The sequence below is a fragment of the Vombatus ursinus genome, unplaced genomic scaffold, assembly GCF_900497805.2.
Source record: "Vombatus ursinus unplaced genomic scaffold, bare-nosed wombat genome assembly UNPS02012602.1, whole genome shotgun sequence".
Taxonomy (NCBI): Eukaryota; Metazoa; Chordata; class Mammalia; order Diprotodontia; family Vombatidae; genus Vombatus; species Vombatus ursinus.
In genome coordinates this window covers 1319472-1330966 of record NW_020952380.1, presented here as the reverse complement: position 1 = coordinate 1330966, position 11495 = coordinate 1319472, and the positions used below count along the sequence as shown (strand labels likewise).

The 11495-nt window shown below is 38.1% G+C and overlaps 1 long non-coding RNA gene across 1 annotated transcript in view; it reads right to left on the bottom strand.

Annotated features, from left to right (window-relative positions):
• Positions 1–344: 344 nt before the first annotated feature.
• Positions 345–11495, bottom strand: part of LOC114040013 — a 38119-nt gene continuing 26968 nt past the window's right edge. Inside the window, exon 4 of the long non-coding RNA XR_003568729.1 lies at positions 345–376. This is a non-coding gene — a long non-coding RNA (uncharacterized LOC114040013). The remainder of the gene's footprint in view (positions 377–11495) is intronic.

Genomic DNA, 11495 nt, shown 5'->3' with positions numbered 1-11495 from the left:
TAGGAAGTCAGACTCAGGAGGGGACTGGGTCAGTGCTGCACAAGGTCTGGAAGGTCACAAGAGGCATCTGGGGATGACGTTGCATATAGGGAGGGGACTAAGCAGAGGGAACTCAGTCCTCTGCCATCCCACTCCCACGTGGCACCGCCCCTTGCCTCAGGAGTTCAGGCTCGGCTACTTCCTTGCACCCAGCTTATGTCACAGAGCACTGCCCAATTGCCTCATGGCTTCTCCGAATCCAGCCCATCCCAGTACACACGACTCTGCCTACCACAGTCCCTGCCTCGACTTCCAAAATACCCAGATCTTACCTTACCCATGCCACAGTACCCGACTGGCAGCTGCCAACATCAGACAGTCCCTCACACTTTTCTACCTGAAATTAGGAAAGAACAAATATAAAAGCAGAAAAAAAAACCAAAAAACATCCAGGGCCCTAGCTGCAAGCTTGCCAAGTTAGTTGAGTCAGTCACAATAAAGCCTGGGTAGAGAAGGGCCAGCTCTTCCCTTCCTTCACTTGAAATCTCAGGGTTATATGGAATGCTGGAATGCTGAAGGAAGACAGCGATCTCTCCATTTAATTAAAATAACCCCACCCCCTTGGGGCAGGAGAAGACCAAGAGACCATTCAGGGTTTGCCATCCAGGACACCATATGGCTGGATACATCTAGGGAAAAGTCTATCATCTTTGAAATGCTCAAATACGGAGGTACCAGGCTCTGGAGACTTCACAAGTTTGCCCAGAAGTTCCGGGCATATGCCTGGAATGGCCCTTATAAGCTAATTGAACAACTGCTCCACTATCCACAGTGAAGAGTCTTCTAAAATATTTAGTACATAGGACTAAGCAAAAACTAAGACAAAGAGTAGCAAATGGGTGGGTTGTCATTATAGTATAATTACTTTTGTGAATAGGTAAATTTTTAATATAGATTTATATTACATATACATTTATATTTTTCAGCTTTAATGGCACCTTCACAAAAACTCACTATAAGTTAAGGCATTAAAACCTCATAAACAAATGTATAAATGGAAAGATTCAACAGCAATGAACATTAGAATTGTGAGAGATGATCTCTGAGAATCTCTCAGTAATGAAGCCTCCTCAGGAGTTAATGTTCTGTTGAAACACTTGCAGCCGATTGACCTTGTAAAGAAATATGCTTTCAACACATCTTGTACTTTATCAGACCTCCTCCTCCCTTTCTAAAACTGTTTACTCTAAAAACAAAAAGAAAACCGCCTGCCTTTCCCTGTCTCCAGGCAAGTTGTGAAAGTGTCTTTGTTCTCTGTTGCTGGGGTAGATTGCCACGAATAGATTGTACCCTCAGAGCTTACACTAATGAGTCCTGAGGAGGGGGCTAGGGAGGGGATTGCGGCTAGGACCTATATAACCTGTTGATCTGAACACACCTCCGCTCTCTTGGGTCAGTGCCATTTTTTTTTGGTGCTCTGAGGGAGCCCTTTCTCGAGAAAGCCAATAAATGAATTATTCTTTTTGCTAATATCTCTGAATCTCTGATTCATTGATAAGGGTTTCTGTACCCCACACAGAATCAATAGGCAATTTGAAGAATTCAAACTTAGGTGAAAGGATTCCAAATTAAACAGTATAATCCTAAAGAAGATATGGGTCAACATACAAATCATTGAGATAATAGATTATATTATCATAGAAAATTATGAGATGATTACTTTTGGGACACAGCTAAAGCAGTCAGTAGTGGAAAATTTTTATCTCTAAACACTTTCATCAACAAAAGAGAGAAAGAACAGATCTGATAATTCAACTAAATACACCAGAAAATTAAAAAAACAAAACAACTAAATACAAACAGAAATTCTTAAAATCAATGAGGAGGTAGAACAAAAGAAAAAACCCCAATTCTACTGAATTGGTAAATAAAACTAGGAGCTATTTAAAAAAAAATAATAGAATAGTCAAAGAAGGGAGGGATGCCTTTTTTCACCTCTAGGGTTAAGCTTGGCCATTATAATTATATAACATATGGTTTCATTTTTTAAGTCATTGTGCCTGTATTTTGCTTATCTGTTCATATCAATTTTTCCATGCTTTTCTGATTTCTTTATATTCTTTCTCACAGTGAAACAATGTATATACTACATTACATTCATATACCACAATTTACTTAGCTATTTCCTAATCAATGGTGTCAACCTTCAGAGTTGTTATCTGTTTATTTCTCTCAAAGTGGGTAGCATGCTTGCATCTATGCTTGGGAGCTGCAAGGAAGCTGCAGTTTGGAACTGAGCTCTCTTTGGGGTTAGGGTGCACAGTTTATGTAACCTTCCAACAGGGACTGTCACTCAACCATCATTTCACCCTTGGCCAGAGAAAATACCACCCCTAGCTATACCAGACAACTCCCAGCCTTGGGCATCTAGACAAAAGAAATCTGTCTCCACCCAAGTTTGAGTAGAATACAATGGTTTTCCTGACTTTAGATTAAATTACTTGCAGGCTTGAGTGGGGGCTGACCTGGATAAGGAGAGTGAATACGATCTCATTATCAGTAATGTCCTTCTGAAGAAAAACTGAATTTAAAGTCAGGACTTTGGAAGAAAGGATGGGAGGAGAAGCTCTGAATCTCCAAGATACTGGTTATTAATATTCATTTTTCACATTCCCCCACCTGATTCTAATGAGAGGCATGGCCTCCTCAATGAATCATTAACTGATATGGCCAACACTTCATTAAGGGTTTTGGGACTTATGATGGGTAACAAAGTGAGGGGAAAAAAGAGGGGGTTGGGAGAGAAGAAATTGATCAACGCATTGACAATACCAAAGGGGTGAATAGGTAAATTTTTAAAGAGATTTCTTGATTTCATATTCTCTGGTTTTTTTAGGCAATCGGGGTTAAGTGACTTGCCCAGGGTCACACAGCTAGTGTCAAGTGTTTGGTTTAAGGCCGGATTTGAACTCAGGTCCTCCTGACTTCAGGACCAGTGCTCTATCCACTGTGCCACCTAGCTGTCCCAAGATTTCTTGATTCCAAAGAGATTTCTTTGAAAAAAGGGAAGTGGTTTAGTGAACATTAATTGAGGGACTCCCAAAGGGCAGCTTTTCTTCCTTTTGGAAGGGAAGCACTGCTCCAAAGGGAGCAGTACTAAATTTTTTCCAGTCTTGACAAAATCCCAAATCTTGTCAGGAAAAAAAAAATCAGATCCTACTCTGGACACTGACAGTATTTCTGTTAATTTGCCCTATTGATCATGAAAATTGAGCACTGCTTGATATAGAATGTTATTATATTGGCCTATCAAAGTTGATCCATTTTTTAATTTAAAAAGATAATTGGGGGAGGCAGGTAGGTGGCGCAATGGATAGAGCTCTGACCGTGGAGTCAGGAGGACCTGGGTTCAAATTTGGCCTTAGACACCTGACACTTACTAGCTGTGTGACCCTGGGCAAGTCCTTTAATCCCGACTGCCTCACCAAAATGCAAAAAAGAAAAAAAATTAGATCCTACATTTGTTTCCTATCATCAGTTCTCACATGGAATATAAACAGTACTATGAAGAGCACTAACTGCGGGCTTCTAGAGTTTCCATCAAGGTGCCTTCATGTTGTGTCTAGAGGCAACTAACGTGGCATAGGGCAATGAGGAAGAGTCAGGAAAACAGGTTCTGTCTTTGGAAAAGTCTTAAACTAGCTGTACTTCATATTAATCATCTGAAAAAAATGAGAAGGTTGTACGAAGCCGCACTTGACTCTCTCCAGGGGCCAGGATGCGGTCCCTGCAAACCTGTCAGGCTTTGGAGTAAATCTCTATGCCTCTCCTCCTCCTGTCCCATCACAGAGATGCTGTGTGAGGTTATAGTATTTCCAGTGATGCAGATATGACTGTTCTCATTAGGAAAATTTTTTATTTTTAATTTTTTTTGGTCAAGACATGAATCGCTGCCACTTCCACATTACAGATTTACCTCTAGCATTTAAAGGAAAGAACCTCCCCTAGAGGCAGCTTTAGGGGGAGGGAATCAGACAAAAGGTAGCTTTCTGAGATGAAGAGAAAAATCCATGTGCTGTTCCCATCTCTGGAGCAGTTGAAGTGCCAAGTTTTCTGTACAAGTGTGGCTTAAGTAAGCTTCTAGATTTCCTTTGTTTTGTTTATTAGAACTTGGTGTATTTGCTTGACATATGCTTCATGAAAACTTTTCAACATTGAACAAAAAAGTTATTTACATTTTTTCTGTCATGGACCCCTTTAGTAGTCTGCTGGAGCATATGAACTCTTTCTAAGAATACTGCTTTTATTTATTTATTTATTTATTTATTTATTTTGTTTTAACTGGCAAATTTATTTTGTCTTTGATTATTAGGGCTGAAAGGAACCTTAAAGAGAAGGACTCTCATTTTAGAGGCAACTGGTAGTACAGTGAATGGAATATTGGACCCAGAGTCAGGAATATCTTAGTGTAAGTTGAAACAAAAAGCATTTTAAAATTTTTTAAAAAATTTTCCCCAGTTACATGTAAACACAATTTTAATATTTGTTTTTAAAACTTTGAGTTCCAAATTCTCTCCTTTCCTTCCTCTTCATCCCCCCTCATTGAGAAGGCAAATAATTCAACATAGGTTATACATGTGTAGTCTTGTAAAACATAAGAATACTGTTTTTAAATATATAGAACAAAATAATGCAGTTTGTGTGTGTGTGTGTGTGTGTGTGTGTGTATGTGTATCCCAGGTTAAGAATTCCCATAATAGGGCTCTAGTTCTAAAATGACAATCTATGACCCTTATTTCTTGCCATACTGCAAAACAAAACAAACAATACCAAGAGTTAGCATTTATACACCACTTTAATATTTGCCAAGCACTCTATCTACATTATCCCATTTGATCCTCACAAATAGGTACCCGAAGCCTCCATATTATGAGAAGGCCTAGGCGTGTAACTCTCACTATTCACCTCCACTCCTCTCTGACCTTTCCAGCTCCTCTTTATCTTTTGTCTTTCCTTCTTAGAATGATTAGAACTAAAGCTCCTTGAAAGTAGGAACTATTTTCTTTTCTTGTTTTTGTATTTCCAGCTCTTAGCACAATGTCTGGCACACAGACTTAATGAATGTGTTCTATCTATCTGTCGGGCCTTGAGGCCACATACCCACCCTGGAATGTATCTATCTGTCCATCCATGGGACCCATCAAATACAATTCTTTTTTCTTGTTTGCAGGAATGAGCTGTTAAATGCCTAACAATTGGCTCTCTGGAGGAAAATACACACACACACACACACACACACACGCACACACTTTTAAATTTGATCTGCATTATTAGTGTTTTCTCCATTACTTTTTAAAGTTTTTACAATCAGTAAAACACTAAATCAAGCCCCTGATCTGTAGTGTTTGCTGATTTGTGAGGTGTAAATGGTCCCTCTGAGCCTCTCACAGCTGACTCCAGGGAGCCAGTCTGACGTGGCTACGGCACCTTCCCACTCTCATTTGAACTTTTTTTCAGGCAAGGGCTCCCAATGGAATGCTCTACTTCCCCCCCCCCCCCATTACTTACTGTACCAATGAAGGGCTAATATTACATTTTTATCCAACAGGTTACCTGCTTAACATTAGTCTTCCCCTTTATTAGAGGGTCCTGAAACTTGCTCTATAGAGAAGTGAAATTTATCTTCCTATTGATAAGGGGATACATTGACAACATGGATTTTTGAAAAGTAACTAAAGGAAGGACATTAAGCATTTGGAAAAAAGTGAATCAGCTGACATTTATATTCTCAAAAAGACTTTACAAAAGTTGCACACATAAAGTTTCTATTTTGTTATTGCTTTTCTTTAATAGTTCATTTTGAGATTGAGTAGAGTGCTTTAAAAACATTAGAGATAGGAAACGAGACAGGAAACAAAGGATAGGAATAAATAAGTACTTCTCAACATGAAGAAACCTAAAACAGTGGATTCCCTCAAGGATTGAGACAATAAGTAACCCAGCTGTGCAGTGTAGAGAGAATGGAAGCAGGAAGACTAGTTACAAGTCTATACCAAGTTAGACATGAAGTGACAGTATAGTATCAGAAAGGCAGGGACAGCTATGAAACACATTACAAAATAGCTTGATGATGGAGAAGACATCCCAGGTGGAGGAAATCACATATGCAAAGACATGGAAGTGAGAAAATACAAGGCATATTCAGAGAATAGCGAGTAGTTCCATTTGTCTTGGTGTGGTGGGAACTAAGATAGGAAGGTAAGGTACAGATTATGAAAAACCTTGAATGCCAAATTGGAAAGTTTGTACTTTATTCAGCAAGCCCTGGGAAACTAAAAAAGCTCTGAGAAAGGAAGTATCACATTTAGAGCAGTACTTGGGCATTTGATCAAGCAGTACTTTATCATTTTGGGGTTCAGGAGAGAGAAACTGAAGGTAAAGAATCCTGTTAGATTATTGTAATAATTCAGGCAAAATTGATAAGGGCTGGAATTAGGGTGGTCACTGAAACTCAGATGAAAAGATGATAAAGTTGAAAATGTGTTTAAATCAAATTGTAGATGCTAGAGTCATAAGTTATTACCATAAACTAAAGATGTTTGGTAGCATATTCCCAAGATTTTGAAATTGTTGTCCAATAAGACACTGGGCATTGAAATGTGTCTTGAATGTGTTATGGAGAAGAACAAAGAAATGAATAAACGAATGATTAAGAATAGCTATGCCCTTCCACATTATGACTCGGATATACTGTCAAAGTCAGAATATTGGCTTGGGTGGACTATAGGTCTGACCTAATATGGTAGTTTTGTTGTTTAATCCTTGAGGTTCGGTCCTTAAAAGTCCTGTTTAGGATTTACCTCCTCCAAGAAATTTTCAGTGACTAATTCCATTTGACTTTAATCACTCTGTCCATTCTGGTAATCTTTTATCATATTTTATATATTCCTATTTTGTTGTAACTGGTTTTGTATATTTTATGTTGTGGTTCCTATGTTAATATATATTTGTCCCATTTTTCTCCATAAATTCTATGCCCTTTGAAGATAAAGACTATGTCTCTTGCCATCTTTTTTTTTTTAAACAAATAAGCATAATTTGAGCAAAAACTCTCCCCAAATTTTCCATGTTCAAAAATGTGTGTCCTGTTGTGTACCTTGAGTCCATCATTTCTCTGTCAAGAGGTGGGGACTATACTTATTCATCATTCCTCTGGTGTTGTGGTTACCTGCCATCCTTTTCATTCAGAGTCACAGAATGATGGAGTTTAGAAGAGACTTAGAAATCATCTAGTCCTTCACCTCCTCATTTTACAAGGCACAAAGAAGTTAAACGACCTATCCAAATGCAGAGAGATAAAACAGCTATGAAAACAATCTACAAAGCTAATTTATTCATACACTGTACCATTTCAAAACTTTCAGGAAGAATATCCTGAAACACAGTTTTCACCATAGAAACAAAGATAAAGTGAGCTATTGGTTGCTCTGACTTATGTTTATTCTCTCCTTTTAAAAAACGGTGGAAAAAGAGGGAAAGAGGGAAACTGTCACTGAACTGGTTTTTTGGCCATTAATACAGGCTTATAAATAGTGTGTTTTAGCTGAGGCCAAATTTGTGAATCACTAGAAGATAAAAATCTCTTTCCCAAAAAACTAATGAGATTAATTTATTTTTTATGTTGCTAGAAGAATCAGATGATCATTCTTTATATAGTATTGGATGCACCTCAATTTGTAATAAAATCTAGCCTGGTCTGAGTTTGAAAAATCATCAAAAGTGTTCTATTTTTTCCCTAAAAACCTCAGCAGGATGTTACAATCAACATTAAGAAGCCAGAGGAGTGCATAGGAGGAACAAAGACTTTGCCCTCAACCCCTCTTTTAATTTTTTATTAACAAGAATTATTGCTCCCATTCCAAAGGAAGTTGGCATGCTTTTAAAAGAAGCCCAAAGCATGTCTAAGAGAGGGTCAGGAAAATCCCACACCCCACACCCCGTCCTTTCCCCCCACCCATAAGCCTGAAGGATTAAAAGAAAAATTAGGAGAATAAGTATCTATTCACTCAAATGGAGTGGATTTCCTCCGTATTTTAAAAACAGAAATTGCTTTTTGAACATGAAAGTAAATCATGTTTTCATATAAAGGTTTTGGCAAATTGTCTTATTTTTTTGAGAAGTTTTAGCATTGGTCCCTCAAGATCTGGAACACAATTACTAAGGAAACAATCTGAAAGCAGTATTAATTTCCTATAGCTATTCTTAAAATTAATTGCTTTGGGTTGGGGGGGTTGAAAAATTGGGCTCTTCCATTCTGTACTTCCTTCTTTTACTGGTTCTTCCTTCTGAAATTTTCTTTTGAATAGTTAAAGAAACATGGTCTTCCCTTTTTAGTAATTTTAAATTGGTTTAATGCATATAATATTTCCATGTTCAGGGCAATTTAAAGCTAAAACCAAAAATGAAGTTAGCTTTTCCAATACTTTTTTCAAGAATATTGACTGATGCTTTGTACTCCATTTTAAATCAATATTTTCTTCAATTTATATGCAAAGGAAGCATTTGAGTTTTCCCAGAAAACTTGATAATAGGTTTAAGTAAACAAGCACCACAAAGTAAGAAGTTTCTCAATCAAAATGACCTGTATATACAAAAAGATACATAGTAGCTCTTGTAGTGGCAAAGAACTAAAAACTAAGGGTATGCCCATCAATTGGGGAATGGCTAACCAAATTATGGGATATATATGTAATGGAATACTACTATGTTGTAAGAAATGATGAGATGGTTTCAGAAAATCCTGGGAAGGTTTGTATGAAGTGATAGAGAGTCAAGTGAGCAGAACCAAAAGAACAATTTATATGGTAAAATATCGTAAAGACAAACAACTTTGAAATACTGAAGAACTCTGATTAATATATGTCCAATCATGATTCCAAAGGGCTGATGGTGAACTCACTTCCTGACAAAGAGATGATTCAAGATGCAGAATGAGACTACATTTGTGGACATGACCAATGTAGGAATTTGTTTTGTTTGATTATGCATATTTTGTTATAAGGGCATCTTTTTTTCCTTTTAAATTAGGTGGGGGTGAAGGGAGGTGAGAAAATAAATATTTGTAATTGAAAAATAAAAGGAAAGAGGAAAAAAAAGAAAGATAAGAAAAAAACAAGTTCCTCATCAATGTAATGAAATTATAGGGCCGTGGCAACTGGGTGAAGTTAGCTAAAGAACACAGAGAATTTCCAATGATTAACTGAGAACATCAGTCACACTCTGTAGCTCAGAGAAAAAGCAAGCTTAATCCACTATAAAGTGAGTGCTAAGGAAATAGTTTATTCTTCATCATTTCACTTGTGTCCACTGGAGAGTGTAGTCATGAAGGGAAGAGATTTCTCTTTCATTCCCCCCACCCTTTTGGGAATGGTATCTTACAGCAGCCACACCTGTTGGCAGCCAGTGGAGGTGAGTCAAGGTGATTAGAGGAGTTAAGAGTTCAGTACCCAGAACTAGGATCCTGTTCAGTAGATGGTAGACCCTAGAGCTGAGATTCCTGCTACTCCTAGGAGGTAAACTCAAATCCTTTTTACAAGTGTTTAGCAGTGGCCTAAGATAGGATGTCAGCTGAGCCCCAAATTACAGTCACTGATGACTATAGTGAGTGATGACTACGAGGCAGACACTAGTTGAGTATGTGGCGAGACTTAGAAAGCAAGGTCAGTGGGAGCACTCTAAGGACTTCAGTGCCCACCTGCAGGCCTGTAGCATTGGAAGCATATGCTTCCTCTCCTCCTATTCACTTTGGCCATTTGTGTTCACTGCATGTGTCCTTGCCCACTTCTGAACTGTTTCTGCTCTTCTCACTGATATTTTGTGTATTTATGGAAAAATGTACCTCAAGTTTATCAGGGAGATGTTCTTCTGATTTTTACCATGCTGTTTCAGTAAATGCCTTTGCTTTGAGCTAATTATATCTTTTGGCTGACTACAGGCAGGTTAAACATACTAATGGCAGTTTATGACTACAGTTTTAGGTGTTTAACCTTACAGAACATCCTTAGACTCAGACTAGTCTTCCCCTAGGTGACTTAGCCTGTATATTTTATTTGGGGGGGTTCCCCAGAAGAGGTGCTACATATAATAGGTTCAGGGGAAAACTGTTTAGGATCATACCAGAGCTGTATCTAAGAGCATCCCTCATTTAAAAATTATGCAAGATCTTCCATGCAAGAGCTGTTTAAGTGTTTTTTTTTCTTTTCTATAAACATAACTCAAAGAATGTGACTTTGGAGGTCAGTTTGGATGTGGAGCACTGCACTGCCCTTCAGAGTAGTGGATGAAATTGAATCTCAGTAACAATGCCTGACTTCACACACTCAGAGATCTACTCCCGCTCTCCTTTCTCTTAGAGAGGTGCAAAAAATTCAAAGGTCCCTTGGTTCAAATCAATCTTTCAGCTGGGAGATACAAGGATTAGCTCAGTAAAGGGCAAGGGTCCCAGTTCCTTGTGTCTTTTCAACACAATTAGAAAACTTAAAAATAGATTATTAACAAAATTCATAGAGCTCTGAACCTCCACTGATTACTTTGATCACCAAGTTGGAAAGATTTCCCAGCCAGTTAAATTTGTTGTAATTAATTATCTATAGCAGGGGTAGGGAACCTGTGGCCCTCTAAGTCCTTAAGTATGGCCCTTTGACTGAATCCAAACTTCACACTCCCCTTAATAAAAGGATTTATTCTGTAAAACTTGGACTCAGTCAGAAGGTCACAACCAAGGACCTAGAAGACCACATGTGGCCCTAACTCTGTTCTATGAGTTTTGCCCTAATCCTCCTCTCTATGGTGAAACAAACAGACAACCCTCCCCTCCAACCCAGGATGCATTAAAAAGATCATCTAGCAAACTATAGTTTAAAAATATAAATAACTAATATTTAAAATCGAAAGTAGCAAAGAAACAGTAATGAACCAGGCTTCCATTTGAATGTGGCAATAAAACAGAAAAGTGAATTTCCCACTATTCTAGAAGTTTACACAAGTAGGCACAATCAGTCAAACCTCTCACTAAACAGAGGGATAAGCTAGGGAAAGAAAAAGATGCTAGTAACTATATAGCCCATAAATATCATCCTACAAAATGTTCTACTGCTGGGGGTGCTGTTGCTGCAGCTTTGGCTAACTTTCTTTAATACTCTGTCCATGTCTCTCTCCAGAAAGATTGAAAACTGCTGCTGCAACAGAAAAACTCTGCCCTCCAGTTCTGAACACACAATAGCTTCATCTCTTCCCAAGCTGGGAAGAAATGAACTCCTGGAGTCTTTAACAACTTAGCCTCTTTTGAAAGGCAGCCAGTCTAAGCCTTGGCTGAGTGACTAAAGAAAGGAAATGGAAATTATTTTAAGTCTGGGTAAATTAATAAGCAGCATCCTTTGCCACTAGTGCTGAATGATATATTCATATATTTACTTTATCCCTGATTAAGGAGGATGGACTGTGATCACTGCTCTGTG